At 40.5% G+C, this 26,348-nt stretch overlaps 1 protein-coding gene across 3 annotated transcripts in view; it reads right to left on the reverse strand.

The window, feature by feature from the left end:
* Positions 1-9,777: 9,777 nt before the first annotated feature.
* LOC138757902 (heparan sulfate glucosamine 3-O-sulfotransferase 1-like) overlaps positions 9,778-26,348 on the reverse strand; it is a 47,902-nt gene continuing 31,331 nt past the window's right edge. Inside the window, exons 2-3 of one of the 3 annotated variants that reach the window (XR_011353959.1) lie at positions 24,274-24,409; positions 9,778-12,731 (exon numbers count right to left, since the gene is read on the reverse strand). The gene's annotated coding sequence lies outside the window, so the exon portion shown is untranslated. Of the gene's footprint in view, positions 12,732-21,790; positions 24,410-26,348 lie in introns of those variants that run through there. The other 2 variants (XR_011353960.1, XR_011353958.1) reach the window with 2 other exon arrangements.

Below are 26,348 nucleotides of genomic sequence, written 5' to 3' on the forward strand. Positions count from 1 at the left end.
AATAGATATTTTGCTTTCTACATGGTGCTAAATTTTACCTATCATAAAAAAAATACTCATGTTATTTTTTGGCTATCTGAATTTTAATACCAGTTTTGACTCATAAGTAATCTCCATAAATTAGGTGAGTCAGGACTATTCAAGGAATAATTCTGACCAATAATAATCTGATTTATGATCTAGGAACTTTTGTTTTGGATTACTCTTCCTTCAAGCGATCAGTTGGGCAAGAAAGGTTTGTTTTCAGCATTCTACTACTTTCCCAACAAAACTACTGTATATTTGGAGTGCATGGAATTGAGCATAAATTTTAAGGACTATAAATAATCCATGACATTCTTACAGCTGCACCAAATAACATCTCCTTAAGTTCACTGTTGACACCAGGTTAGTCACCAATGCCACAGAAATCATTGCTGGAGCTGCTTTCCTTTTTTACCTCCCTCTCCTCCTCTCAGGGTCTCATTAAATCCATAAGTCAACATTTAATGATTATTTCAACACAGTTTTCTTGTCCATTCTGCCTTTTATTATTCAATTAAGCCTTTATAAATCACTTTAGAAAATGTTACATTAAAACCACTGTCCAACAAAAACAAATGTGGCACAATGGAAAAGGATTACATAGATGCATTGCAAAACTGCTCACATCCAGGCCAATTTGCCTTCATTGGGTCAATTTATTTTTCTAAAAAATAGATCCTTACTCAATTTTCACAGATCATTGCCCTGAAGCATTCTCTCTGCATAGATACTGCCACGTTTGTCGGTTCCAGTGCTTGCTGCTTTTATGATAAACAAGTCTCAAAATCCAGTCCACACTGGTCCACACAGGGAGAAAAAAAAACATGTAAATTAAAGTACCACACTGTGCTGGCAAGCAGATGGCGGCTAATTGGAGGAACCCACAGCTCACTTCGGTCGGATCTTGAATAGTGGCCAGTTTCAAGAATATTCCCGATAGGCAGGAGATAGTAGGGGATGCTCCACAGCAGAAAACAATGGTAAAATGCTGTTAACTGTGCAAAACAAACCAGACAAAATTTGAGAATCATTTAAAAATAAGAAAGTCCAATTGGTCTTTGGTAGTAGTGCAAAACAAGCAGAAGTGAATCAGAAGGAAAGGAAACCTATCCAGTTGTAAAACAGACATACAATTCACTGTTGCTCATTTCTACACTGCTGTACCAACAAAATACAATTTCACCCTCTGGGTCTTTGAGGAATACTGATTCATCCTTTAGCTTTACTTCTGCCTTTTATTGTCGCTGCCTAGCCACTTGGGATGTGTTTTTTTTTATATGGATCTGCAATTTATATTCAACAGTAATGATGAAAAATAGGACATGTGACAGCACCACATCATTACTAACTCATTTAAATATGCTTGCACATTTTTGTCATAAAGAACAGATCAGAAGAGGAAAGCATTAAATAGAATAAGACTGCCAAACTGACAGGTATCAACTCACATGTACAATGTATATTCTGAAGAAAATTGGTATACTGTGGCATAAATTAGGATGTAGATAAGATGCAGAGAATAACTGGGGAAATGTCTCAGAGTGGATTAGGACTGCAAACATTCCCAGTCACAAAATATCCAGGACAAATGGACATATGGACTCGATACTACAGCAGATAGGATTCAGATGTTAGATATTTTTCTCCATGCTTTTTCCCATGCCTAAATATGAATGAAGCCTATAGAGGTGAATACTTAAATGATCCTACTGGCAATATTACTCCAACAGTGTGGGCAAGAACAAAGACTTCACAATTAATCCGCTGTTCTATACAACACTAGAATGTGAAAGGTTTATTGGAAAGATGACATCTATCAATTTTATGTTAAGAATTAAGAAGTTTGTGGCTATTCTGATGAAAACCTATTATAAATAGTCAAATAAAATGGAAAAGATGGAGAAACTATTGACAGGCTTGGAGAAAAAATGGTGCCACAATGATAGATCTGAAGAATTGATGCTGTAATTATGCAGAGGTATAGTGTCAGAAAAGACAACAGCTATTCATTGGGTTGGAGATTGTTATGGCCTATATTGGATTGATTAGCATATTACTCAATCAAAATTAGCCTCTCACTGTCATTAATATTTCTTGCACTGGCTGCTGAAACAACCCAGTACCTCCCTGGCATTGAAAGTGTTTGATGTGAGGCGCTACCATAAAATGTCTGCCAACGTCATCTGGCTCCCAACTTGACAACATTTTACAGGGAGCGCAATTGAGAGTGTCCTGTCTGGGCCCATCATTTTGTGGTATGTTAGCTGTAAAGCAATGGGCCAGAAGTTGATAAAGAGGATCACCAAAATGGCGGAGAAGATCATTAGGGTCTCCCTTTCATACATTGAGGACATTCACCAGGAGAGTTGCTTAAATAGCACTCAAGAATTATTGAGGACTCTGCATTCACAGTATCTTTAACCAACTACCATCATGAAGGAGGTACATGAGCATTAAAATCAGGACTGCCTGGCTGGGAAATAGCTTCTGCCTGCAGGCGGTGAGATGGATGAACAGTATCCTATGAGCTTGGGTCTTTTATAAATGAAATGAGTAAATTATTCCAAAATATTAATGTATATTTATAATATATCTTTATGTATATATGTGGTTAGTAAGCACTGTGTACTGCATGTGCAAGTGTGTACACTGTGGTCTGGAGAAATGATGTTTTGTCTGGTTGTCTATATACAGTCAGATCATTCTTGAAGGTAGAGTTGATTTATGACAAATTAATCTTGGCTGTATATACGGATTTGCAACTAATTAGTCAATTGCATAATTTTATATCGCATTAAAATAATAAAATAATTCTATTTTATTGACACTAATTATTGTAATAGGTTTTCTGTTTGGGGAAAGCAGTGCACTCCATCATAGGCATCAAGCTCTCATTGAGTAAAAGCATCGACATGAGGCTCCACTTCACGAAGGCAGCAAACACCATAAAAGACGTTAATCAAACTGAAGTGCTCTCGATCAACCACATTAGACAGAGAGTTGTGATTAATAGGCTTTAATCACCTTAAGACATCAGCACATCTCACATGTTGCTGGCTCGGAACCAAGGCAGGTACTGAGGGAGGAATTTGGTGTTACAGCCTTTATGAGGATTTCCAGGAGGGGGGAGTCACAGGTTCAGGGGGAAGGCCAGCTCATGCAATAGAAACATACAGTGGTTGCACCACACAATCAAAAAAAATTGCTGGAGGAACTCAGTGGGTCAACCAGTATCCATGGATAGAAATGATCAGTCAATGTTTTGAGTGTGAACCCTTCATGAGGACTAGTATAAAACAGCTGATATTGCATATATAAAGGGGGATGGAAGCTGGGGGAGGGGGAGAAAGGTGGAGCAATGAACAAAAGATGTGCGGGGTGGAGAGATAATGGGATTCAGGCAGAGGGAGGAACCATTAGGAAGGTGGGTGAGGAAAGAAAGTTTGGAGAGAGAAGGAGAGAATAAGCACAGTAGGAGGGAAAGAAGAGATGGAAGCAATGGAATCAGATGGTGGCGGGGTTATCTAAAATTAGAAAAATCAGTGTTCATGGAGTTAGGTTTAAGGTTGCTCAGAAGAATTATGATGTGTTACTCCTTAAGTTTTCATTTAACCTCGTCCTGAAAATAAATGAGGCCAAGGATTGACATATCACTGTAGGAATAGTTAGGGGGAATTAAAATGGTTAGCTTCAGAAAGCTAAGGTTTAGAACCACAAACGGATTGGAGGTGTTCAGCGAAGTGGTCCGCCAACCTGCATTTGATCCGTCGTTGTAGAGGATGCCACACTGAGTACACTAAATGCAGTAGATTGGGTTGAATGATGTGCATGCAAAACTCTGCCATACTTGGAAGGGCTACTTATGGCCTTGAATGGGAAATTTTGACTGACCATTTCTAACCCTGGATGCTGCCTGACCTGCTGAGTTCCTTCAGCAATTAATTGTTTGCTCAAGAGTCCAGCATCTGCAGATTATGTGTTTAGCACAAAATATATTTATCACCTCCTCATGCTCCCTTCCTGTTGTAATATGCAGGTAGAAGATACAGATATCTGGCACCTCTATACTATCTTCAAGAACTGTTTATTTTTCCAACAGCTAAAAGGCTGTTGAACATCCCTGTATCACCTGAACATTTCCACAAGACCACCATACATCAGTCTATATTTCTGACAAGACACATTTTTGGATTACCAGTTAAATATGAACATTTATTACTATTTTATTTTCTCTTCATTTTAAATGTATTATCTTTATTCCTCTCCAAGTATCCAGTAAGACGATTATTGCCTCAGAACATTATACTTATTTATGACAACATACTCTTATTCATTTATTCATTCAGTATATAATAGAATATACCATTAAGGATCATGTGCCCCTTGTTGAGTATGGTTTGCCACCAATAAAATTTGGGCGGCTCAGTTGGTGTAGTGGTTAGCGCAATGCCTTTGCAGTGCCAGCAATTGAGACTGCACCGGGGTTAGAGTCCTGTGCTACCTGTAAGGATTTTGTACTTTCTCCCCATGTCTGCATAGGTTTTTTCCGGGGGCTCCAGTTTCCTCCCTCCTTTCAAAAACATACCGGGGTCTAGGTTAATGGGGTATAAATTGGGCGGCACGGACTCATGGGGCCAAATTGGCCTGGTACAGTGCTTTAGATATAAAAACTTTAAATTTAATTATCTTATTAAATAGAACAGTAATATGAAACTACAAAATGCTGTAGATTGGGAATGGTAGAAAGTGTGACAAAGAGGAGTGCAGTGTCATGGAACCGCTCTTGCTTTTCCTATTTTTATAGAAGATTTTGTTTGAAGAAACAGTAATTTCTTAAGAAAATCAGAATTGTATTCACCTAGGTCTTTACTCTGTGCAAGTAAAGTCCATTTTCCACATGGGGAAACCAATCAAGCTTTTGAGAAAAAAATGGATTCATTCGATAAATAATGAGCCAGCTCTTGGAAATGAAATCTAGTAAGTGGTTAATGCACTGGGGAGAGAAACTGCAGCAATGTCCTCATAGAAATCTGAGATAAAACTCAGAAAGGTATTTAATTCAAGCACCAACTTTCACAGAGATTTCAAGTAAATCGATGGATAAACTGCGGTAACTCCCTGGAAGAAAATAATGAGGGGAATGTCGTATTTGATTACAGGGCAGCAGCAATGTTGGAAAAAGAGAGTGATTAAATAAAGGTGGGCTCCCGAAAAATAAATGTGCAACAAATTTTGAGATAATTGGGCAGCACAGCAGTTAGCGCAATGCTGTTGCCATGCCAGAAACCAGTGTCCGAATCCGGCGCTGTCCTTGAGGAGTTTGTACGTTCTGCCTGTGTCTGGGTGGGTTTCCTCTAGGTACTCCGGTTTCCTCCCACCCTTCAAAATCGTAACGGGGGTTGTATTGGGTGTAATTGGGTGTAATTAGGTGACAAAGTGAAGCCAGTGAGAAAGCCGCAATTGAACTTAACTGCACTGGTCAGACAACCCAAGGTCCTTAGTAGAAACATTAGCAAATAAACTACTGAACTGAATACAGAAGTATAGAAAAGATGCCTAAAAGCTTGGTTAAAGAGATAGGATTCTCGGTGCCTTGAAGAACAGAGGGCAAAAGAGGCAGATGGGCACAGGGAATGAATTCTGAAACTTAAAGACTGGGAGGCTTAACATCCAGCTGACAATGGAGGAGCAATTAAAATTGAGGATTCACTGGAGACTAGAATTAAAGGATGGATCGATGCAAAAAGTTGTAGGGCTGCAGGAGACCTGCTGAGATAATAGGGAGGTAATAATAAAAATTTTAAATTCAAGATGTTATTCAGCTGAGAATCAATGTTGGTCCAAACAGCACAAGGATGAGGGGTTTAAACAATAAAAGTCTCGAGATAGTTAAAGATACGAGAGGACTGATGAAAGATGCAATCTGAGGTATTTTGTCAGGCCTGCTTTATAGCTACATTTGAATTGTAGTCACAGTTGTAACCTAAGAAATGTGGCAGCTTGCTCATTCACAACAAATCCCACAAACCGCTGCATAATAAACTATTGGATAATCTGTAGTATGCTTTGATTGGAGGATAATAATCTAAAGGATACAGGAGAAAGCTCTCCTGGTCCTCTTTGAATATTTTGCTAAGTCTTGAAAAGCCAGGCAGCACTGTAATGTAATAACACATCAAAAAATACTGTGAATACTTCCTCAGCACTGCATAGAATTGTCAGAATAGATATGTTTTGGAAGTAGGATCTCTCGCTCTCTCTCTCTCAGATTTTAGATTTATTGTCCGAGTACATACATGACATCACATACAACCTGAGATTTTTTTTCTGCCGGTGTGGCAGAATTACTACTTATAGTGCAAGAAAAAAAATGCACATAACATACACTTGTAAACAAATAAAGAATGTGTGTTCTTGAACCTGGTGGTGTGAGCCTTGTGGCCCCTATACCTCTTTCCTGATGGTAGCAGCGAGAACAGAGCATGTGCTGGGTGAAGTGGACTTTAACCATATATAACCATATAACCATTTACGGAGCGGAAACAGGCCATGTTGGCCTTTCGAGTCTGCACCAGTTCACTGATTTTGTGCGCTCTCTTCAGGCATTGGTCCCGGTAGATCTTAGCTTTGATGATTGCTGCTGCTCTCTGCTGGCAGCGTTCCCTGTAGATGCTCTCAAAACTGGGGAGGGTTTTTGACTGTAATACCTTGGGCTGCGTCTACTAACTTTTGGACGCCTTTTCACTCAGGGGTATTGGTGTCCCCGTACCAGACCATGATGTAGCTGGTCAGCACATTTTCCACCATACATGTGTAGAAATTTGCCAGGGTTTCTGGTGTCATACCAAACCTCCGCAAACTCCTGAGAAAGTAGAGGCGCTGATGTGCTTTCTTCATGATGCCACGAGTGTGTTAGGTCCAGGGAAGATCCTCCAAGATAGTGACTCCCAAGATCCTAAATTTGCTCTTCCTCTTCACCTCTGATCCCCCAATGAGCCTCCAGACCAAAAGGGCAAAATTTCATAGAAGATAAATCAATATCCACAGCATTGCCATCTGTCAAAGGTGAAAATGCACCATTCAGAAATATTTAAAAACAAAAATTGAAATCAACAATTAAAAACTATTTTAAAACCACTTAGGTATTGCTAAATCTAAACATTAAAAAGAATTATGCAAACAGAAATAATTAAGAATGTCTCCATCCAACAGATTGGAGTCACATTTCAAATGATTGGACCCATAAACCGATTACCCACCTTGGGTGCTGTATTCATTATCAGAGCCGAGTGGCAGATTTGCCAACAAGATCTTCTCAAGCTTTCTGGCATTTATTTGGGAAAAATCTGGGAAAAAAAGGCTGCAGAATTGCTGGCAAAGGGGCTGCAAAACCTGGTCCAATAGATTGTGAGATCTGCTCAAGGCCTGTTTATTCTTGTCCCCATATCCCTTCCATTACCCAAACACATAAAACTATTACATAAGATTATGATTACTAATTGGACTGAATAAACAGCAGCAGGGTAATTAACTGATGTCAAGAGGCCTCTATTTGGAGATACATTCTATAATCTGGTGGAAAATCAAGTTCTGGAAAGTACAGTAATTGGTAATATTATGTTTGGTTTGTTTATGCTTTGCATTCACATTTTGGTTACCAGGCTAACTGAAAAGAAAATAATCACAGAAGGGCTTGAGTCTTTCAGAACATTGGAGCAGGAACCACTTAATATTTTCCATTTTGCATCAGATAAGATTGTCATGTGGCAGTAATATTCAGTTCTTCTTCTCTCATTACCGTTTCATTGTGACTGCCCCATCATGAGAAAAAGACTAATAAGTCTAATTTGATATGCTTCAGTTCTTTTTAAGGTTTAAAAAAAAAAAGAGGACATACTCTTGGGAACAGAATGATAGATAACATCATACTAGATGTTGCATTTTATGTTCCTTAAAAACAAAGAAAAAAATCAATTCTGCTTTTAAATGGTCCAATATGTTGCTACTGCTCTCTGTTCTACCAATAATAATTTGCTAGAGTGTAAGTTCACTTTTTAAAGCCAAGAGTGAGGCCAGACTTCTAAATCCTCCTTTTAATTTTTTTGTTCTTAAATTTCTTAAATTGAGAGGTTCAGAATGATAACAGGCCTGTCCGGCCCATGATCCCATGTTGCCCAAATACCCAAATCAATCCACAAGCCCCATCTGTTTTTGGAGAGTGGGAGGATACAGGAGCATCTGAAGGAAACCCATGCAGGTCATGATAAGAACATACAAACTGTGAGAATTTCTATTCATTGTTCAGCATTCTCACTGCCTGTGAGAAGAACCTGTTCCTCAGCCTGGTGGTGCTGACTCTCATACTCCTGTATTGCTTTTCTGATGGGAGCAGCTAAAAGATGCTGTGAGTGGGGTGGAAGGGGGTCCTCAATGATTTTGCACACCCTCTTCAGACCATGATCCCAGTAGATCATGTCAATGGGAGGATAGGAGACCCCAATGATTCTCTTTGCCACTCTTAAGGTCTTGTGGATTGACCTCTGATCCATTTCTTTGCAGACATCGTAGAATTTGGTGATGCAGCTGGCCAGGATGCTCTCAATAGAGCTCCAGTAGAAGGTTAACATAATTGCCCGCTTCTCAGGAAGTGTAGTCGCTAATACGTCTTCTTGACAAGTTCGGTCTTTGCCACTCTAATAGTATTTGCGCTAACTGCTACGCTAAACTTGTCACACAAAATTTTGGAATTATTCCCACTACTTTCCACACTTCATACTTAAATCTGTTGACCGCATGCCTTTTCAAATGCTGGATTGCTCGACCAAGTCAGCGCATGTGAACAGCGAAAGAGGTCACTGATGCTTTCGTTATTCAATGGCATGGATTTCATTTACAGCTATGTCTTCCCAATGTCCAAACACATTCACTGTCTGGCAGAACTCATCATTTTTTAAATTTTCTTTCCCCTGTCCATTACATTGGCCTTCAATCATTAGCTCCAATCAACCAATTCAGACTGCAAAATCTGGGACGATTGGATTGTGAAATATGACCCAATTTTTATCTTTTGTCCTGTGTTCACTTAATTGCCTAAAGACTTGAAAGGAGTTTCCACTAAAATTCAGTTGTTTCACATGATTCTCATCACTTCCCAATTTCATTTCTGTTGTTTTAAGATTACATAATTTATTTTTAAATAGCATTTTGGGTTGATTTTTTTTCATATTCACTGTGCTAAAGGAACAGTAAATAGACCAAGATGAGGTGAAACACCACTTTATCTCATACTTAGACAAACTTGGAAAGAGACTAAAAGACACCATACAAACTTAAAATATAGGAACATAAGCAATCCATTCAAATATATGAACTTGTGCTATCATGACCCAGGCTACACCCTCTTCTCTTTGTTACCACTGAGAAAAAGGTACAGGAGTCTAAATACAAGCACTCAACAGCATAAAGACAGCTTCTTCCCCGGTGTCATCAGATTCCTGAATAATCAATGAACCAGAGACACTGCCTCACTTTTCGTGCTCTATTATTGTCTTTATTATTTGTTTTATTTTATATTTATAGTAATGTGTAAAATGGTTATAATAAGTACGTTTACACTCTGATTCTGCTGCAAACACCAAATTTCATGACTTGTTCAGTTTTTTTTTAAACTTTATTTAAGATTTTATAACCTGAATAACATACAGGATTACATTAAAAAAAATTAAGAATAAAATAATAAAATTACAATACAGTATCAATAATCTAAATAAACTATACCCTCCCCAATAATTATTAATAACCCAACTCAAATTAGTCCAACCCCCCCTTTCCCCCCCAAATAAAGAGTGAAGAATTAATAAAGTTAATAATATATGTGAGAAAAAAAACACTTACAAAAAAAACCAAAAAACAAAAACATAACCGATTAAAATACCAACAAAAAGAAAAGTAATTAATACTAAGATATCAGACTTAAAAAACATATTTAAATCAAACTTAAATGCATATATTTAACAAACGGAGTTAAGATGAAACATATATTTAACTCAAACTTAATATAAAAAATTAGTAAAGTTAGTAACATTATCTATCAAAAATTCTTAAACAATAATCAATTCTTAAAAAAAATTGTAGCACGAAAAAAAAATCAAAAAAACTTTCTCTATAGAGATAAACCTTCACCAAATATCAACTAACTTCACATCTATCATCATATTAGTCACATAAATCACCATCTTAAAACAAAATTCAAACCTCATTAAGCATTGTACAATTCAATTCTAGTACTCTTCCACCATTTTTCCCTTTTACTCTTGAATAGTTATCCAATAAAAGCTACAATACCACATTCATGACTTGTTCATGACAATAAATCCTGATTCTGATCATTTGATAAGATTAAGACCGATAATTCACCTTCCTTCTCTACTCTCAAGCCCATCAACCCCCTCAATGGAATCATTTGATCACTATCTTGAACATTTTCAGTGACAGAGCACCTGAATGGACGAATTCCAAGAATTCATTATATTTTGAATTAAACGTATTTCCTTTTACCACAGATTTAAACACCGAAATCTTAACACTAACCCAAGCCAAAACACTTCTCTTTACCTTTTATTCTCAACTCTCCAATGTAAAAAGAGGTTCCAGAACCATTGCTTGTTATTTTAGGCCACCACAAGTAGCCAAGATGGCAGAGATGCTGTCTCACAGTGCTGGAGGTCCAGGATGAGTTATGATCATGAGAACAGTTTAAAGTTTATATGTTCTCCTTGTGATTGTATGCATTTTTTCCAGTTTCCTCCAACATCCCAGTCCAGTTACATGGCCACTACAAATTGGCTTGTATGTCTTAGAGGAGAGTTGCTGAAAATGAAGGGAGAATGGAAAAAAACTGTGATTAATGTAGGATTAGGTGGTTGATGGTTGGTGCAGACTCAATGCACTGAAGAGTTTGTTTCCTTGCTGCACCTCTCTCTGAGTCTATTCAATTGTGTTTCTTCACAATCTTAAACAGTTAAATGAGATATCTTTGCATTCTTCTGACTTTGGGGAAAATATATCCATTGCACCCAACCACTTTCTTTCTTCTTTCTTTGGCTTGGCTACGCAGACGAAGATTTATGGAGGGGGTAAATGTCCACGTCAGCTGCAGGCTCGTTTGTGGCTGACAAGTCCGATGCGGGACAGGCAGACACGGTTGCAGCGGTTGCAGGGGAAAATTGGTTGGTTGGGGTTGGGTGTTGGGTTTTTCCTCCTTTGCCTTTTGTTAGTGAGGTGGGCTCTGCGGTCTTCTTCAAAGGAGGTTGCTGCCCGCCAAACTGTGAGGCGACAAGATGTACGGTTTGAGGCGATATCAGCCCACTGGCGGTGGTCAATGTGGCAGGCACCAAGAGATTTCTTTAGGCAGTCCTTGTACCTCTTCTTTGGTGCACATCTGTCACGGTGGCAAGTGGAGAGCTCGCCATATAACACGATCTTGGGAAGGCGATGGTCCTCCATTCTGGAGACGTGACCCATCCAGCGCAGCTGGATCTTCAGCAGCGTGGACTCGATGCTGTCAACCTCTGCCATCTCGAGTACTTCGACGTTAGGGATGAAAGCGCTCCAATGAATGTTGAGGATGGAGTGGAGACAACGCTGGTGGAAGTGTTCTAGGAGCCGTAGGTGATGCCGGTAGAGGACCCATGATTTGGAGCCGAACAGGAGTGTGGGTATGACAACGGCTCTGTATACGCTTATCTTTGTGAGGATTTTCAGTTGGTTGTTTTTCCAGACTCTTTTGTGTAGTCCTCCAAAGGCGCTATTTACCTTGGCGAGTCTGTTGTCTATCTCGTTGTCGATCCTTGCATCTGGTGAAATGGTGCAGCCGAGATAGGTAAACTGGTTGACCATTTTGAGTTTTGTGTGCCCGATGGAGATGTTGGGGGGGGGGGGGGGGATGGTAGTCATGGTGGGGAGCTGGCTGATGGAGGACCTCAGTTTTCTTCAGGCTGACTTCCAGGCCAAACATTTTGGCAGTTTCCGCAAAACAGGACGTCACGCGCTGAAGAGCTGGCTCTGAATGGGCAACTAAAGCGGCATCGTCTGCAAAGTGTAGTTCACGGACAAGTTTCTCTTGTGTCTTGGTGTGAGCTTGCAGGCGCCTCAGATTGAAGAGACTGCCATCCGCGTGGTACCGGATGTAAACAGCGTCTTCATTGTTAAGGTCTTTCATGGCTTGGTTCAGCATCATGCTGAAGAAGATTGAAAAGAGGGTTGGTGCGGCAACACAGACTTGCCTCACGCCATTGTTAATGGAGAAGGGTTCAGAGAGCTCATTGCTGTATCTGACCCGACCTTGTTGGTTTTCGCGCAGCTCAGACGGCAAAGTCCTCCTCAGCGACAAGATCTCCATCCTCAACCGATGGTCAGAACACTTCCAATCTCTTTTCAGTGCCAACCGCTCAGTCCAAGATTCCGCCCTGCTCCAGCACCCTCAACAGCCCCTAAGGCTAGAGCTGGATGAGGTCCTCACCCAGGATGAGACATATAAGGCAATCGAACAACTGAAAAGTGGCAAAGCAGCAGATATGGATGGAATCCCCCCAGAGGTCTGGAAGGCTGGCGGCAAAACTCTGCATGTCAAACTGCATGAGTTTTTCAAGCTTTGTTGGGACCAAGGAAAACTCCCTCAGGACCTTCGTGATGCCACCATCATCAACCTGTACAAAAACAAAGGCGAGAAATCAGATTGCTCAAACTACAGGGGAATCACGCTGCTCTCCATTGCAGGCAAAATCTTCGCTAGGATTCTCCTAAATAGAATAATACCTAGTGTCGCCGAGAATATTCTCCCAGAATCACAGTGCGGCTTTCGCACAAACAGAGGAACTACTGACATGGTCTTTGCCCTCAGACAGCTCCAAGAAAAGTGCAGAGAACAAAACAAAGGACTCTACATCACCTTTGTTGACCTCACCAAACCTTCGACACCGTGAGCAGGAAAGGGCTTTGGCAAATACTAGAGCGCATCGGATGCCCCCCAAAGTTCCTCAACATGATTATCCAACTGCACGAAAACCAACCCAACCACTACTCAAAAGGAAAATCCATCCATGCCAGGATTCAGCTCAGTAACCCTTATTGTGTGACTGAAATGCAAATATATCAATTAAAAGTGCATGATTTTACCAAGGTTCTTCATAGCTGCAATATGAGTTATTTACAGTCATATACTGAACTTCATGTAACATTGTCAAACATTGTATTCCCAATTCTGTGTCATACAAACAAGCAAACTGCCTGTGATCATTGAGCTCTGACAGAATATCATTTTTTTTCTACTTTAAATTTAAAAAAAAATATTTTCCTCATAAATTTCAATTGGTGGTCATCTTCGTGGCCTTCCAGCATGGTAAGGAAGAATGTCTAGTTCAAGGGAAGAGAAGAACTCTGACTAGAACCCCACAAGACTGTGGGTATAGCATTTTCTGCCTTCAACTGGCATCAGCTATTATGAGTGTGAAGTTAGGCTGTGTGTATGTGTGAGGCAGATAGCACTGGTGGGGCCATACCTTGGTTGGACACTGTTTTGTGATTTTGCACCATAAATTTTATGAAGTCCCTTCTGCAAGTCAAATGGGAATGGACTAGTTGTGCAAAGAACAATCTGCTGGATCATCTTGGAGGGTTGAACAGCATCAGTATGACGAAATGGACCAGAACCCTTCAACAAGACTGCTGCTTCCCAAAATGCTGAGTTCCTCCAGTCGATTGTTTTTTTTTTGCTCCAGATGCCAGCATCTGTAGCTTCTCACATTTCCCTATGGATGAATTGTGGATTTATGCTTTCTACTGCTCTTCATTTTACAGCCCTAATTTATATTATCTCATTGCTGACTAATATCATTCATCTCTGCCTGACAAGACTTTTTTGTTTCTTTTTTAAATCTGTAAAGGAATGTAACAGCTTGGCTACCACTGGACTGAATTCTTGTGTCCTGTTTATTCAGGTCACACTGACAATCATGGATTCTTTCTTAAGCCCTGACTTAGATGTTTTGCAAACAACAGCAATATTTAAGCTGATTTGTCAATAAGCACCTTAAAAGCCTTCGATAAGAGATAGTGCAGCCCTAATACCTTTTCAGGTGTTCCTAATGCAAGGTTGCCTGCCCATTTCCAGAGTTCGGTGTCTGAGGGCTAGTTCACAGAACAGTGTCAGGCTATTATTTCCCATTAGTAATGCATAGTCAGTTTCTGAAAATAAATGTCAGCAAAATAATACATTCTCCAAACCAAATTCATATGGCATATTCCACACAAAACTCAACAATAAAAAGAGCACAAGAAAGAGGAGCCAGAGAAAGTAATCAGACCCCCACCCTCCCCAAGCCAATTATGTTATTTATCAAAACTATGGCTATGAAAAAGCCCCATTTTTTTCTCTCTTTTTCCCAATATTCATTGATTTTCATGATATGCAAATGTTTTCAGCAACTCTTTTGAATGGACTGTGTCTGAGTCTTCATGGCCCAGAAGTATATACAATTCCATGGATCCTCCATGTTCCATGTTAAGAAAGATTTCTCTTCAATTTATTCCTTCAGCTGACCAGGTGGCTTCTGGTTCTACATTTATGGGCGACAAAATATTAAAATCTCAGAAGACATGAAAGCAAACCATAACCTTTAAGAAGCATAATTTGCTTTGCGATTTGTGTCACTTAATTCTTTCTTGTCCAAGACAAATGATTGGCATAAGCCTTATGGATAAGTGTGTTCTCTATTTCTTGGAAGATAGTGATGGTCTGATAAAAGATCATCAACCTAAAATACTTTTTCTGTTTTGCTTGTCATCAATCCTGCATGGATGGTTGATTAATCAGTGTTTATTGTATCATTGCAGATATTCAGCATCTGCAATGTATTGCTTTTCAAAAATATTTGAGTTCTTCCTTCTGTCTGAGATCCAGTTGGCCTAGTTTGAAAGATGAGCCTACATCATCGCTGTTGGAAAAGAGGGTTAATTCTTGCTGTTATTCCATGGTTGAACAGATTGCAAACACTCCCTATCTAGGTTTACACAAGAAGATTCTGTATCAACGCTGAATGTCATTGCAGATACCCACTGAAATGTGTTGGCCAGAGATAGCAACTTTAGGGGAGATGGAGAGAAATTTATTATCAAAGTGTAGTGTTGGAAGTTATATAGGAAGATAAAAATTGTTTTATTCTCATTCGTGATGGGGAGTGACTCATATGGTGATACAACTATGTTGTATTCAATAATCTTATACTTGTCTATTTTTTTAAATTCAATGTATTATCCTTGTCAGAATGCCATTGTTAAGAACTATCATGGCAAGTTGCTAAAGGAATGCCCTCTAATCACTTACTTGGCTCATGGTGAGTGACACTTTTCCCTCAGCCTACAAATGGCACATTGCATTGCAGTATGAGGCAATGCAAAGTAATTACAACATGGTGAAGTCAACAATGCACTTGGTCCTTGTGAACTTCATTACTGCCATCTTTTTACCCAGTGAATTACAAAGGGAGAAAAGGAAAAACCTCAACATAAATGAGTGGATTAAGAAAGATAAACAAAAAGTTAGAATGGAGAGTAAACAAAATTTAAAAAGAAAGTAAAGAGGAAGAGGTGCCTGACATCCTGCTATCTTTGGAAATTCTGATAACCTTCTTTGTGAGGTGAGAAGTGAATGGCAAATTGGATATACGAAATGTATGAACATTGGTGAGCTAATAAATATTGAGGAAACATAATTATTGTGGCCTTGAAGCACAATCCAAAATGCAATGCCAAGTGGAAAAGCTCTAAGGCATTATTCATTTAGATACCACAGTCAGTTTTGCACCTGACAAGACTGGTGACACCTCACCCCATTGTTCCCATTGCTCCAGACCTGCAGAGTCTGGACCTCAACTCGATTCCCTGAAGTTTGGAAATCCAATATTGGCTCTAAGAGTTGGATGACCTCCTTCTGCTCTTCTTTAAATGTTCTCCTCAAGTGTCTCCGTGCTTGGATTTCGAGTCACCCTAAGCGACGTCCAAATTACTTCAGAGATTCAATCATTCAGTAGATGTGCTTTGGTGCTTTTAACAAGTGTCCTCTGTGATGTTCCAACTTTGGATGGTCCATCACATTCAAGTCAAGTTTATTGTCATCTGATTCTACAAGTACAACCCAACCAAACAGCATTCTCTGCTTCTTGGTGTAAAACATGCAGACATACAACCAGACAAAGCACACATAAAAACAAACAATACATATGCAGGACAAGTACTTCATCTCAAAAAATAAATAGTTTGTACATATGAGAGTCTCGGATGGTTAGTGTGAGCAGTTCCTTTGGTCATTCAGCATTCTCACTGCCCATGGGAAAAAGCTGTTCCTCAGCCTGGTGGTGCTGGCTTTGATACTCTTGTACCTCTTCTCCAATGAGAGCAGCTGAAAGATGCTGTGTACAGGGTTGAAGAGGTCCTCAATAATTTTGTACGCCCTCCTAGTAGATCATATCGGTGGTGGGGTGGGGAGTGGAGGGAGTCTCCTTATTGTCCTGTGGATTGACTTTTGATCCATTTCTGTTCAGAAACTGTACCACACTGTGATGCAGCTGGGCAGGACACTTTTAATAGAGCTCCTTTAGAAGGTTGACATAATGATAGCCAGTAGCCATGCCTGCTTCAGTCTTATCAGGAAGTTCAATCACTTTTGTGCCTTCCTGACAAGTGAGGAGATGTTGAGTGTCCACGATAGGTCACGAGTTAAGTGAACAAGTTAGTTAAGTAAAGGCAATGTCACAAGCTCTGAGAAGAGCTTGGACCTCTGAATTCAACCATGGTTTCTGGTGAACCCTGATTGTGAAGCATTTGATTTTGGTGACATCCTCAATGCATTTGCTGATGTAACCAGTCACTGAGCTCGTCTACTGCTCTATGTTTACATGACTGTCGTAGGTGACTGCCTCCCTGAAACAGCTCCAGTCCATGGTCTCAAAACAGTCTTGCTGTGCTGCTGTGGCCTTACCCGGCCACATCCTGATCTCCCTACAAAATGACCTCATTTGCTTTGCCATCAGTTTGTATGCCGGGGTTACCAGGACAGATATGTGATCTGAGTAATTAAGGTGGGGATGAGGTGCAGCCTTGTGTGCATCAGGTATGTTGGTGTACTCCGATCGAGGGAGTTCTCTCCTCTGGTGGTGAAGTTTACATGCTGTTGAAACTGTGGTAAGTCTATTTTCAGGTTGGCATCATTGAAGCCTTCAGCAATCATGGCACTGTCAAGGTGGGAAGTCTGGGGTTCGCAGATAGCTCTGTAAAGCTCCTTCATGGTTTCACCCTCATAAGCTGAAGATGGAATTTAGACTGTGGCAATCAGTGTGGCCGAGAATTCCATGATCAGGTAAAAGGGTCTGCATTTCACCAGGAGAAGAAGGTCTTCACAACAGAGAGATTAGTGTGCCAGTTATCATTGATTTAAATGCACAGTTTCCCCCTCCTCAAGTCTTGCTAGAAGCAGCAGTCTCTCTGTTTGCCCTGAAGGAGATAAGGCTATCAACTGGATTGCTGAGTCTGGAATGGTGTACTGGACCCTCATTTCTGTAATCACCAAGAGCACAGCAGCCCTGCAGTTCTCTCTGGTTCAGATGAGCCTCAGGTTATCAATTTTCTTCTCCAGCGATCTTACATTTGAGAGTTGGATCATTGGGTGCACAGGTCTGAAGGGGTTAACTCTCAATCTAACCCCGATGCCATCCCGTTTTCCATGCTTCTGCCTTCTCTGCCAGTGCTTCCGACAACCTTCCATGCTATACTTCAGTAGGTTTAAACTACACAGATTCTTCCCAACCTGATCTGCTAATTTGAAAATCCGGTTTGTGCTTTGTATTTTGATGAGAATTTCCCGATCAAGCTGAAGTGGCCGCTGCAACCTCATGCGCAGCCATCTTGAAATGATGTTCAGTGTATAAGTCCTTTTGCTCTTTTCAAGTCAAATGAATATGATTGATGATATAACTTTAAGTGCTTTAAAATACACAAGAATAGCTTGAGCAGAGTTACGTCAATTGAGAAATAAGTTGGGTTGCAGGCCATCCAGCTCTGTTGCATCCAAGTGGTTACTCGTGCTCTAATGATCCTCCAGCTTGCTTGAGGAATGCTGGGGCATTTGTGGAGCTTCTGGAAAAGTGTGCATCCCATTTATTTCCTATTATTGAAAAATTCAGTTGAAAATTCTCTTTCCACAATACTGATGATTTATCACCCACTAACATGCTCAGATACTGTATTCTCACTTACGGCATTATATTGGAGCTTTGCTTCTCATTGGTCAGCTAAAAAGCAACAAACTTACAAGGTTTTGTTGGTGTTTATATGCTTGAGATTTGCAGGAGATGGCACTTGTTGCTTAATGGACAAACTTGCGATGTTTAGCACAGTTCATGCTTTAAGCTTGTTCAAATTATGCTGATTGGACTAATTCCAGAAATCCACATGGGTTCAAAACTGATTCAGATCGGCAGCTGATATTTCTGACATGTCTGATACTTGCTAGCCTACACAAGCTGTTGAAAGTTCTCTCCTCTCCTTATTTATGAATCATTCTTGGTAGATCAACAAAAATCATTGCCAAACCTCATTCAGTTATACTCTACCACAGAATAAAAATAATGATTTCCTTTTTTCAACATTTAACTGGCATTATCTAGCAACATTTTAAATCCAGAATTTTTTTTTATAGAATTACATTTCAATTTAACTTTTTAAAATGTAATTTAATTTAGACATGCAGCACAGTAACAGGCCTGTCTTGCCCAAAAGTTCGCGCAGCCCAATTACACCCAATTGATCTATGTTTTGAAAGGTGGGAGGTAATTGGACACCCGGAGGTTTCCCATGCAGACATGGGGAGAACGTACAAACTCCTTACAGACAGCGCTGGATATGAACCCCAGTCAGTGCAGTTGTAACATCATTGCACTAACTGTTACACTAGCCGTGCCGCCCCATTTAAATGAAAACAAAATTAGTTCCCAATAACAATAGCTTTACAGTAACTTTCGAATTTCATGAGCCGCCATATATTCCAGATGGCGATAATGGGCATTAAATTTAACCATGTCCACCACCGTAATAACTTGAAAATGGAACACCATGTGCCATTTGGCAAGTTGGACCACTAATTGGTCTCCATCCAAGTCTTCTGAAAGGAGTTGCAAGCATAAGGTTGGTTTTCTGTCAAGATGATTCAATATAATGATGATCTAGAGGAAAAGGGAATGTGAAAACCATGGAAATATGAAAAAAAATCATTCATCAACTGCAGAAGATTAGGGCTAAGCTCTAGTGATGGGCTCCAAGCATAAGGAATATTAAAACATAAGAAATTAGTAAAAATGCAACAAACACATACCAAAACTTGGTGACTCTGATTTACCAACACCCCACTCCTCTAAACCCATTCCCCTTCGAACTGTCAGTCATATAATCACCTGGGACAGATGCAAAGTCCAAAATAAAAGCACAGTTTCTTCACTGACAATGAAGTTCCATGGGACCAGAGTAATTTAGCACAAATTCCCCAATACCCGAGTTACCCTGAAGCCATATTCAATTGGAAACACATTCTCCTCTCTTTCGTCTGGGCACTCTACAACCCCAGGGCATGAACATTGAGTTCACTTCATTCCACTAATCAGCTTACCTTTTCCCCCCCTTCCCCCCCCCACCTTTAACTAGTTATTCCAGTTCCTACTTCCTTTCTCTCTCCACCTAGCCTAGACTCCTCCCCACTTCCTGCAGTGTCCCCTCCAGCCCTCCACCTATCATCTCCCACCCTCACCACCCCCCTCCCCCTTTTGTTCAGACATCTCTCATGCTCCCCCACACCTTGATGAAGGGCTCAAGCTCGAAACGTTGGTGAGGTATCTTCACCTTTGTTACATAAAGGCACTGTTTGACCTGCTGAGTTTCTCCAGCATTTATGTGTTTTTTTTCACTTAACCACAGTGTCAACAGAATCCTGTGTTTTACCTTCTCTTCTCTTTTGATCATTGGCGTCAATTCTGTAATTGGTGTAAGGCCTGGTAACTTAATCCAGGAAGAAAAGAAAAACTTCTTGACTGCTAAACTATTTCTGCTTTACATAGATTATACCTACAATCCCTGATTCTCGCCAAGCCATCAAATTCAGATGCATGGGTCAAATGCAAATCTTCATCATTTTAAAGACGTCAGTCAAATATCTTCAATGGTTATACTTTCTCAGTGTAAATACTTGGACTGACCATGGTAGTTTTTGTCTTTGAATTAGTTAACAACCGAGGGGCCCTTCATTGTTTCAGTATTACTCAGCATAGATTCAATGTCTTGGATGAAGTCTGTCCAAGTACAAGGAAAGTACTTTTGTTTAATTATTGTTTCTTCTGGCAATGAACCATAACACTCAACTTGAGTCAGAGATTCAGGTACTGTGGTTCTTTGATTTTCATCCATTCGACTAAATTAAACTTGCAGACCAACATTTAAAAAAAAAACCTATAATTTCCTCATTACCAGCTCAATAAAATGCCACATTTCCTGGAGAGGGTTCAACATGAAGCTTGTTGGAAAGCCAATTGAACTTCAAGGTCATGTTCAAAAATGTAAATAAAACAATTTAATCAACTGAATCAAGATTAGATACAGAAATGTAAATATTTCCTTTCTGCTGCTTGCCTTGGTAAACGAACAAGGGGAGTTCTCTGTATGGGGCAATTTGAGCTTGATCCCAATTCTTAACACTCCATCACTCAGCATGTTGCCACATCAAAGAGCCATGCCACTGAAACCCTGTAACTTTATTTTAAATATTGCAATGAGAGCATGTAGGATGGTAGAGTGCAATAGCTGATCAACTGTAGTACTGAATTCAGCTCATCCTCAAGGGTTGATGTTTTCCACTCAGATTTTACTTTAAAGATTGCAGTGAAAATTGCATCAGGGAACCAGAGGCATGAGTATAGATTATTAAACTACTGATGATTCAATACTAACTGATGTTATATTTTCTATTTTCCTCAAATGGCTTGTTGGAATGGATAATTAAGAATACAAATGACTGGTTCTGAAGTTACACACTGTCTTATAGATTGGGTATGCTACATTGAATGAGGGAGAACCTAATTTTGGTGTTGGGTGACAAAATGGAGCATTACATTATTTAATAAAACCAATAGCTTCACTTTGATTTGGAGGTTTTTTTAAAAACTGTTTATTGGTTGATGTAAGGCAATAACATTGTTTTCAGTTCAGTTAAACCAGTGGGTCTCAATCTTTTTCTTTCCACTCACATACCACTTTAAGTAATACCTATGCCATAGGGTGCTCTGTGATTAGTAAAAGATTGCCTAAGGTGGTATGTGGGTGGAAAGAAAAGGTTTGAAAACCACATTTTTAATTGTACCTAATTGACTCGTTATGTGCGCGGTTTCGTAACTCCAAAGGAAATGGGCCAATGACAATTTTTCTCAAGTAAAATATTTCAGTAACAATTGGGTCTAGAACAGTGGTTCTCAACCTTCCCTTCCCACTCACATCCCACCTTAAACAATCCCTTAACAATCACAGAGCACCCATGGCATAGGGATTACTTAAAGTGGGATGTGAGTGGAAAGAAAAAGGTTTAGAAGCACTGAGTTAAATCTTTTGTGCCATGTAGATACAACAACAATTATGGAATCAGACATCACATCAAAGGAATGCAAAAAGAAAGAAATGAATCAGAATGAGAATTTATTGTCATAAACAAGTCACGAAATTCAGTTTTATGGCAGGGTCATAGTGCAAACGTTCATATAAACCATCTTATAACATTAAAAAAATAGTGGCAGCGGGGAAGAAGCTGTCCTTGTGCCACTGGGTCTGTAGGCTCCTTTACCCTTTTTCCCGATGGTAGCAGAGTGAAGAGGGCGTGGCCTGGGTGGTGGAGTCTTTGAGGATAGAGGCTGCTTTTTTTAAGACACCGCCTCGTGTAGATGTCCTCAATGGCATGAAGTCTGGTGCCTGTGATGTCGAGTTAACAACCCTCTGGAGTTTATTTTTGTCCTGAGAGTAGGCGCCTCCATACCAGACACTGATGCCACTAGCCAGAATATTCTCCATGGTGAGAGTGTTCATTGACATACTGAATCTCCTCAAACACTTCCCAATGTACAGCTGCTGGTGAGCCTGATACATAATTGCATCGACATGGAGGCTCCAGGGTGGATTCTTGGAGATTTTGACACCCAGGAATTTGAAGCACTTGACCCTCTTCACTACTGAGCCCTCAATGAGGACTGGGTCGTGTTCCCCTGATGTTCTTCTGATGTCCACAATCATCTCCTTGGTTTTGCAAACGTTGAGCGCAAAGTTGTTGACGATGCACCACTCAACAAGCTGATCTGTCTCCCTCCTGTCCGCTTTCTCATTGCCGTTCGTGATTCTGCTGACAACTGTGGTGTCATCAGCAAACTTTTAGATAGCAATGGAATTGTGCCTGGCCACACAGTCAAGAGTGTATAATGAGTAGAGCAGTGGGCTAAGCACACATCCTTGGGGTGTGCCTGTGTTGATAATCAGTGAGGAGGGGACACTGTTTCGATTTCATACTGCCTGTGGTTTTCCGATGAAAAAAATCAAGGATCTAGTTGCAGAGTGGGATACAGAGGCCCAGAGTTTGTACCTTCTTGACCAACAATGAGGAAATAATGGTATTGAAGGTCGAGCTGTAGTCGATGAAGAGCAGCCATATGTATGAATTGCTGTTTTCGAAATGATCCAGAGCTGAGTGGAGACCCAGCGATATTGCATCCACTGTGGAGTGATTGTGACGATAGGTGAATTGCAGTGGGTCCAAACCTTTGCTTATATGCATGTTAATTCTGGCCATAACCAGCCTCTCAAAACATTTCATCAGGAGTAGATGTTAATGTTCAAATGGACGGTCATCATAGAGGCAGCTCACTCTACTCTTCTTGGGCACTGGGATGATTGATGTCCTTTTGAAGCAGGTGGGAACCTCTGACTGCAGCAAAGAGAGGTAGAAAATGTCCATGAATACTCTGGCTAGTTGGTTAGCACAGATTTTCAGTACCCTGCCAGGTACACTGTCAGGGCCTGACACCTTGTGAGGATCCACTCTCTTGGATGATGTTCTAACATCATCAGAGATAGATGTCACAGGGTCCTCAGCCTTTGCAGGGATTCTAGTAGGCATTGTTTAGTTCTTCATCTCAAAGCGGGAATAGAAGGTGATCAGCTCATTGAGTAATGAAGCATCACAGTCATCTATTGTGTTTGCCTTCCCTTTGTAGGCTGCAATGGCCTGCAATCCCTGCCATAGCTGGTGTATATCTGTCTCTGTCTCTAGCTTCCTCTGGAATTGCCACTTTGCTTCAGAGATGGCTTTCTGCAGGTCATACCTGGACCTTTTGTAGAGATCTAGATCCACGCCCTTAAATGCCCTTGTTCGCGCCCTCAGCAGTTGAGAATTCTTTGCTTCATCCAAGGCTTCTGGATGGGGAACACACTCATTCATGCAGGTCTTGTTGAAGTCGATCACATCTGTTGCATATTCATTCAAATCTATGGATGAGTTCTTGAATAAGTTCCAATAAGTCCTCCAGTTGCTCCTCTGCCTCCCTCAACCATACTTTCTCTGTCTTCACTACTGGTGCTGTGGTCCTCAATCTCTATTTGTACACCGGGAGTACAAGTTCAGCCAGGTGATCAGTGCTATCATGTTATGGCTTGGTAAGCATTCTTCATGGTGGTGTAGCAGTGGTCATGTGCACTGGTGTTAGTATTTCAGAGGCTTCTTCAGTTTGGCTTGATTGAAGCCTTCTCCAATGATCAGGATGTGTTGTCTCATGGCTGTTAATCACAGTGTTCATTTCCTCCAGTGCCAGCCTGACATTAGCCTGGGCCATAATGTACACTGTGACCAGTATGATGGTGATGATCTCCCTCGGCAGGTAAAATGTGTGGTACTTTATCGCCAGATGTTCCAGGTTGGGGGAGCAGGACAGGGACATAATTATCATGTTTGTGCACCATAATGAACTGACGATGACACAAATGCCACCTCCCCTGGTTTTTCCTGATGCCGCTGTCCAGTCAGCGCAGAATAGAAATGGAATAGAAATAATGGAGAAATCCTAATTCTGAGGAAGAGAATGGGATTGAAGATGGAGTGTTTTCCCAGAATAGTCCAGTTACCTCATTGCATTGGAGCTTCATTAATTCCAATGCCTGATCTGAAAAGACCAACTGTATCTAAATGCAAAGACTTCTGATGGAGGTTCCACACCTCTGGCCCAGTTAGCTTTTCAGCAAAGTGAAGGTTAATCAGTATCTGTAAAGGAAATAGACAAAAAAATTACATTGAAGCCTTTTTAAAAAGACATTTCCTTGAGTTGAAAGAATTCTTGCTGACATTAGAGATATGATAGGTCGGAAGTCAGTCATGTTAAGTGCAACCTGACTGATGGGGCAGTTGTGAGGTATTCAGGGTGGCACATCCACCCCCTGCCAGTTTTCCTTTATCCTCACATCATCTTTTGCGAACACTCCCTTGGCAATTTCCCACATTTGGTTTAGGATGAACTTTCATTCCGTCAACCAGGTGTGCCTTTAGCATACATTCCAAAGGCAAACATTAAACAGAAAAGTCTGCATAAACTATGATTGTAGTCCAATCACAAAAATTGGAGGAACTCACCAGGTCATGCAGCATCCATAGGAAGCAAAGGTATATAACCAATGGTTTGGACAGGAGCCATTGATCAAGGTATGAGCAGAAAGCAGGCAAACACCTGAATAAAAGGTAGGGGAGGAGGGAAGAAGGGGAAATGGGGGGAAGCACAGGCCAATATGCAGGTGGTCATCGGTGGATATGGGTAAGAGGCAGAAGAGAAAACTGCTGAGAAGTGATAGGGAGAGGTGGTATGTCTCTGAATGGAGTGAGAAGGGGATGGGGAGCTGGAGGAATGGACACAGGGATAGGGAAAGAGAGAGAGAGAGAGAGAGAGAGAGAGAGAGAGAGAGAGTGAGAGAGAGAGAGAGAGTGAGAGATAGAGAGAGCCTAACATAAACTGGAGAAGTCAATCTTAATGTCATCTGGTAGAGACTGCTAGACAGAATATTAGGTATTTAAATTTAAATTTAAACATACAGCACGGTAACAGGTTATTTCAGCCCATGAGCCCATGCCGCCCAATTATACCCAATTGACCTACAATCCCAGCATGTTTTGACCAGTGGAAAGAAACCAGAGCACCTAGAGGAAACCCATCTAGACACAGGGAGAATGTACAAACTCCTTTCAGCCAGCACCAGATTTGAAGTGAGACGCTGGTGCTGTAACAGCATTGCACTAATTGATATGCTAACCATGCCCCCGTGTCATTTTTCCATTTTGCAGGTGGCTTTGGTTTGGCAGTGCATTAGGCCATGCCGGGATAGGAAATGGGGTGTGGGAAGTCAGAAGGGTCATTTTTAATTCTCCCTACCATCCACTTCCCAAAATACTGATCTGCTGGGTAGTTATTACCTTGAAGTTACTTATAAGATATTTTTGGACGTTCATAAAATAATTAAGCAGACACACTATTAGACTATGAGACAAAAAAATGTGAAGTTTTTTTTTCTGATTTAATTTTTAGCAATACAAATGCTGAACAGAGTTTTGAAATTCTAGTTCTATCTTGAGTAAGTGAGCCAAATTGTATTGTTGACCAGCTGTTAAAAAAGAGCAGAACAGTAGAAATATCCAAAAGTCCCACTATTTTCATCTGTTATCTTAAAAAAATAGATTCTCTACTTCTCTCACATATTCACATACGTTTTTGTTGGTTTGTAGATAATGATAACCAGTTCTTATGCTATTAATTAATTCTCTGTCTCCTGCCTTTCCCTACACTCCTGGAGGTGAGACACACATTCGGAGACAAATGCTTTGTGTGTTTAAAGACAGCATAGATATCAGAGGTCCCATGGATTTCGGGTCAAAGCAGGAGACAGAGAAGTTATGGGTTTAATGTTTTTGTACATGCTCTTTGACAGAGCATGTGATTGAAAGATTCCTGCTCATTCAAGATAAATCTTCCTCCTTTAATCAGCAAAATAAGTTGAGAGCATTGGAAGACTTACCTCTGCCAGCAATGGGTCAAGAACTGAACACTGTGGAAGAGAATTGGGGGGAGGGGGTGGTGGGGGCATGTCTGAGCTACACCACAGCCTTCAGGCAGCATGGCTCCTTGAACAGGGTGGAGGACAACTGACAATCCAGACCT

The sequence above is a fragment of the Narcine bancroftii genome, chromosome 3, assembly GCF_036971445.1.
Source record: "Narcine bancroftii isolate sNarBan1 chromosome 3, sNarBan1.hap1, whole genome shotgun sequence".
Lineage (NCBI taxonomy): Eukaryota > Metazoa > Chordata > Chondrichthyes > Torpediniformes > Narcinidae > Narcine > Narcine bancroftii.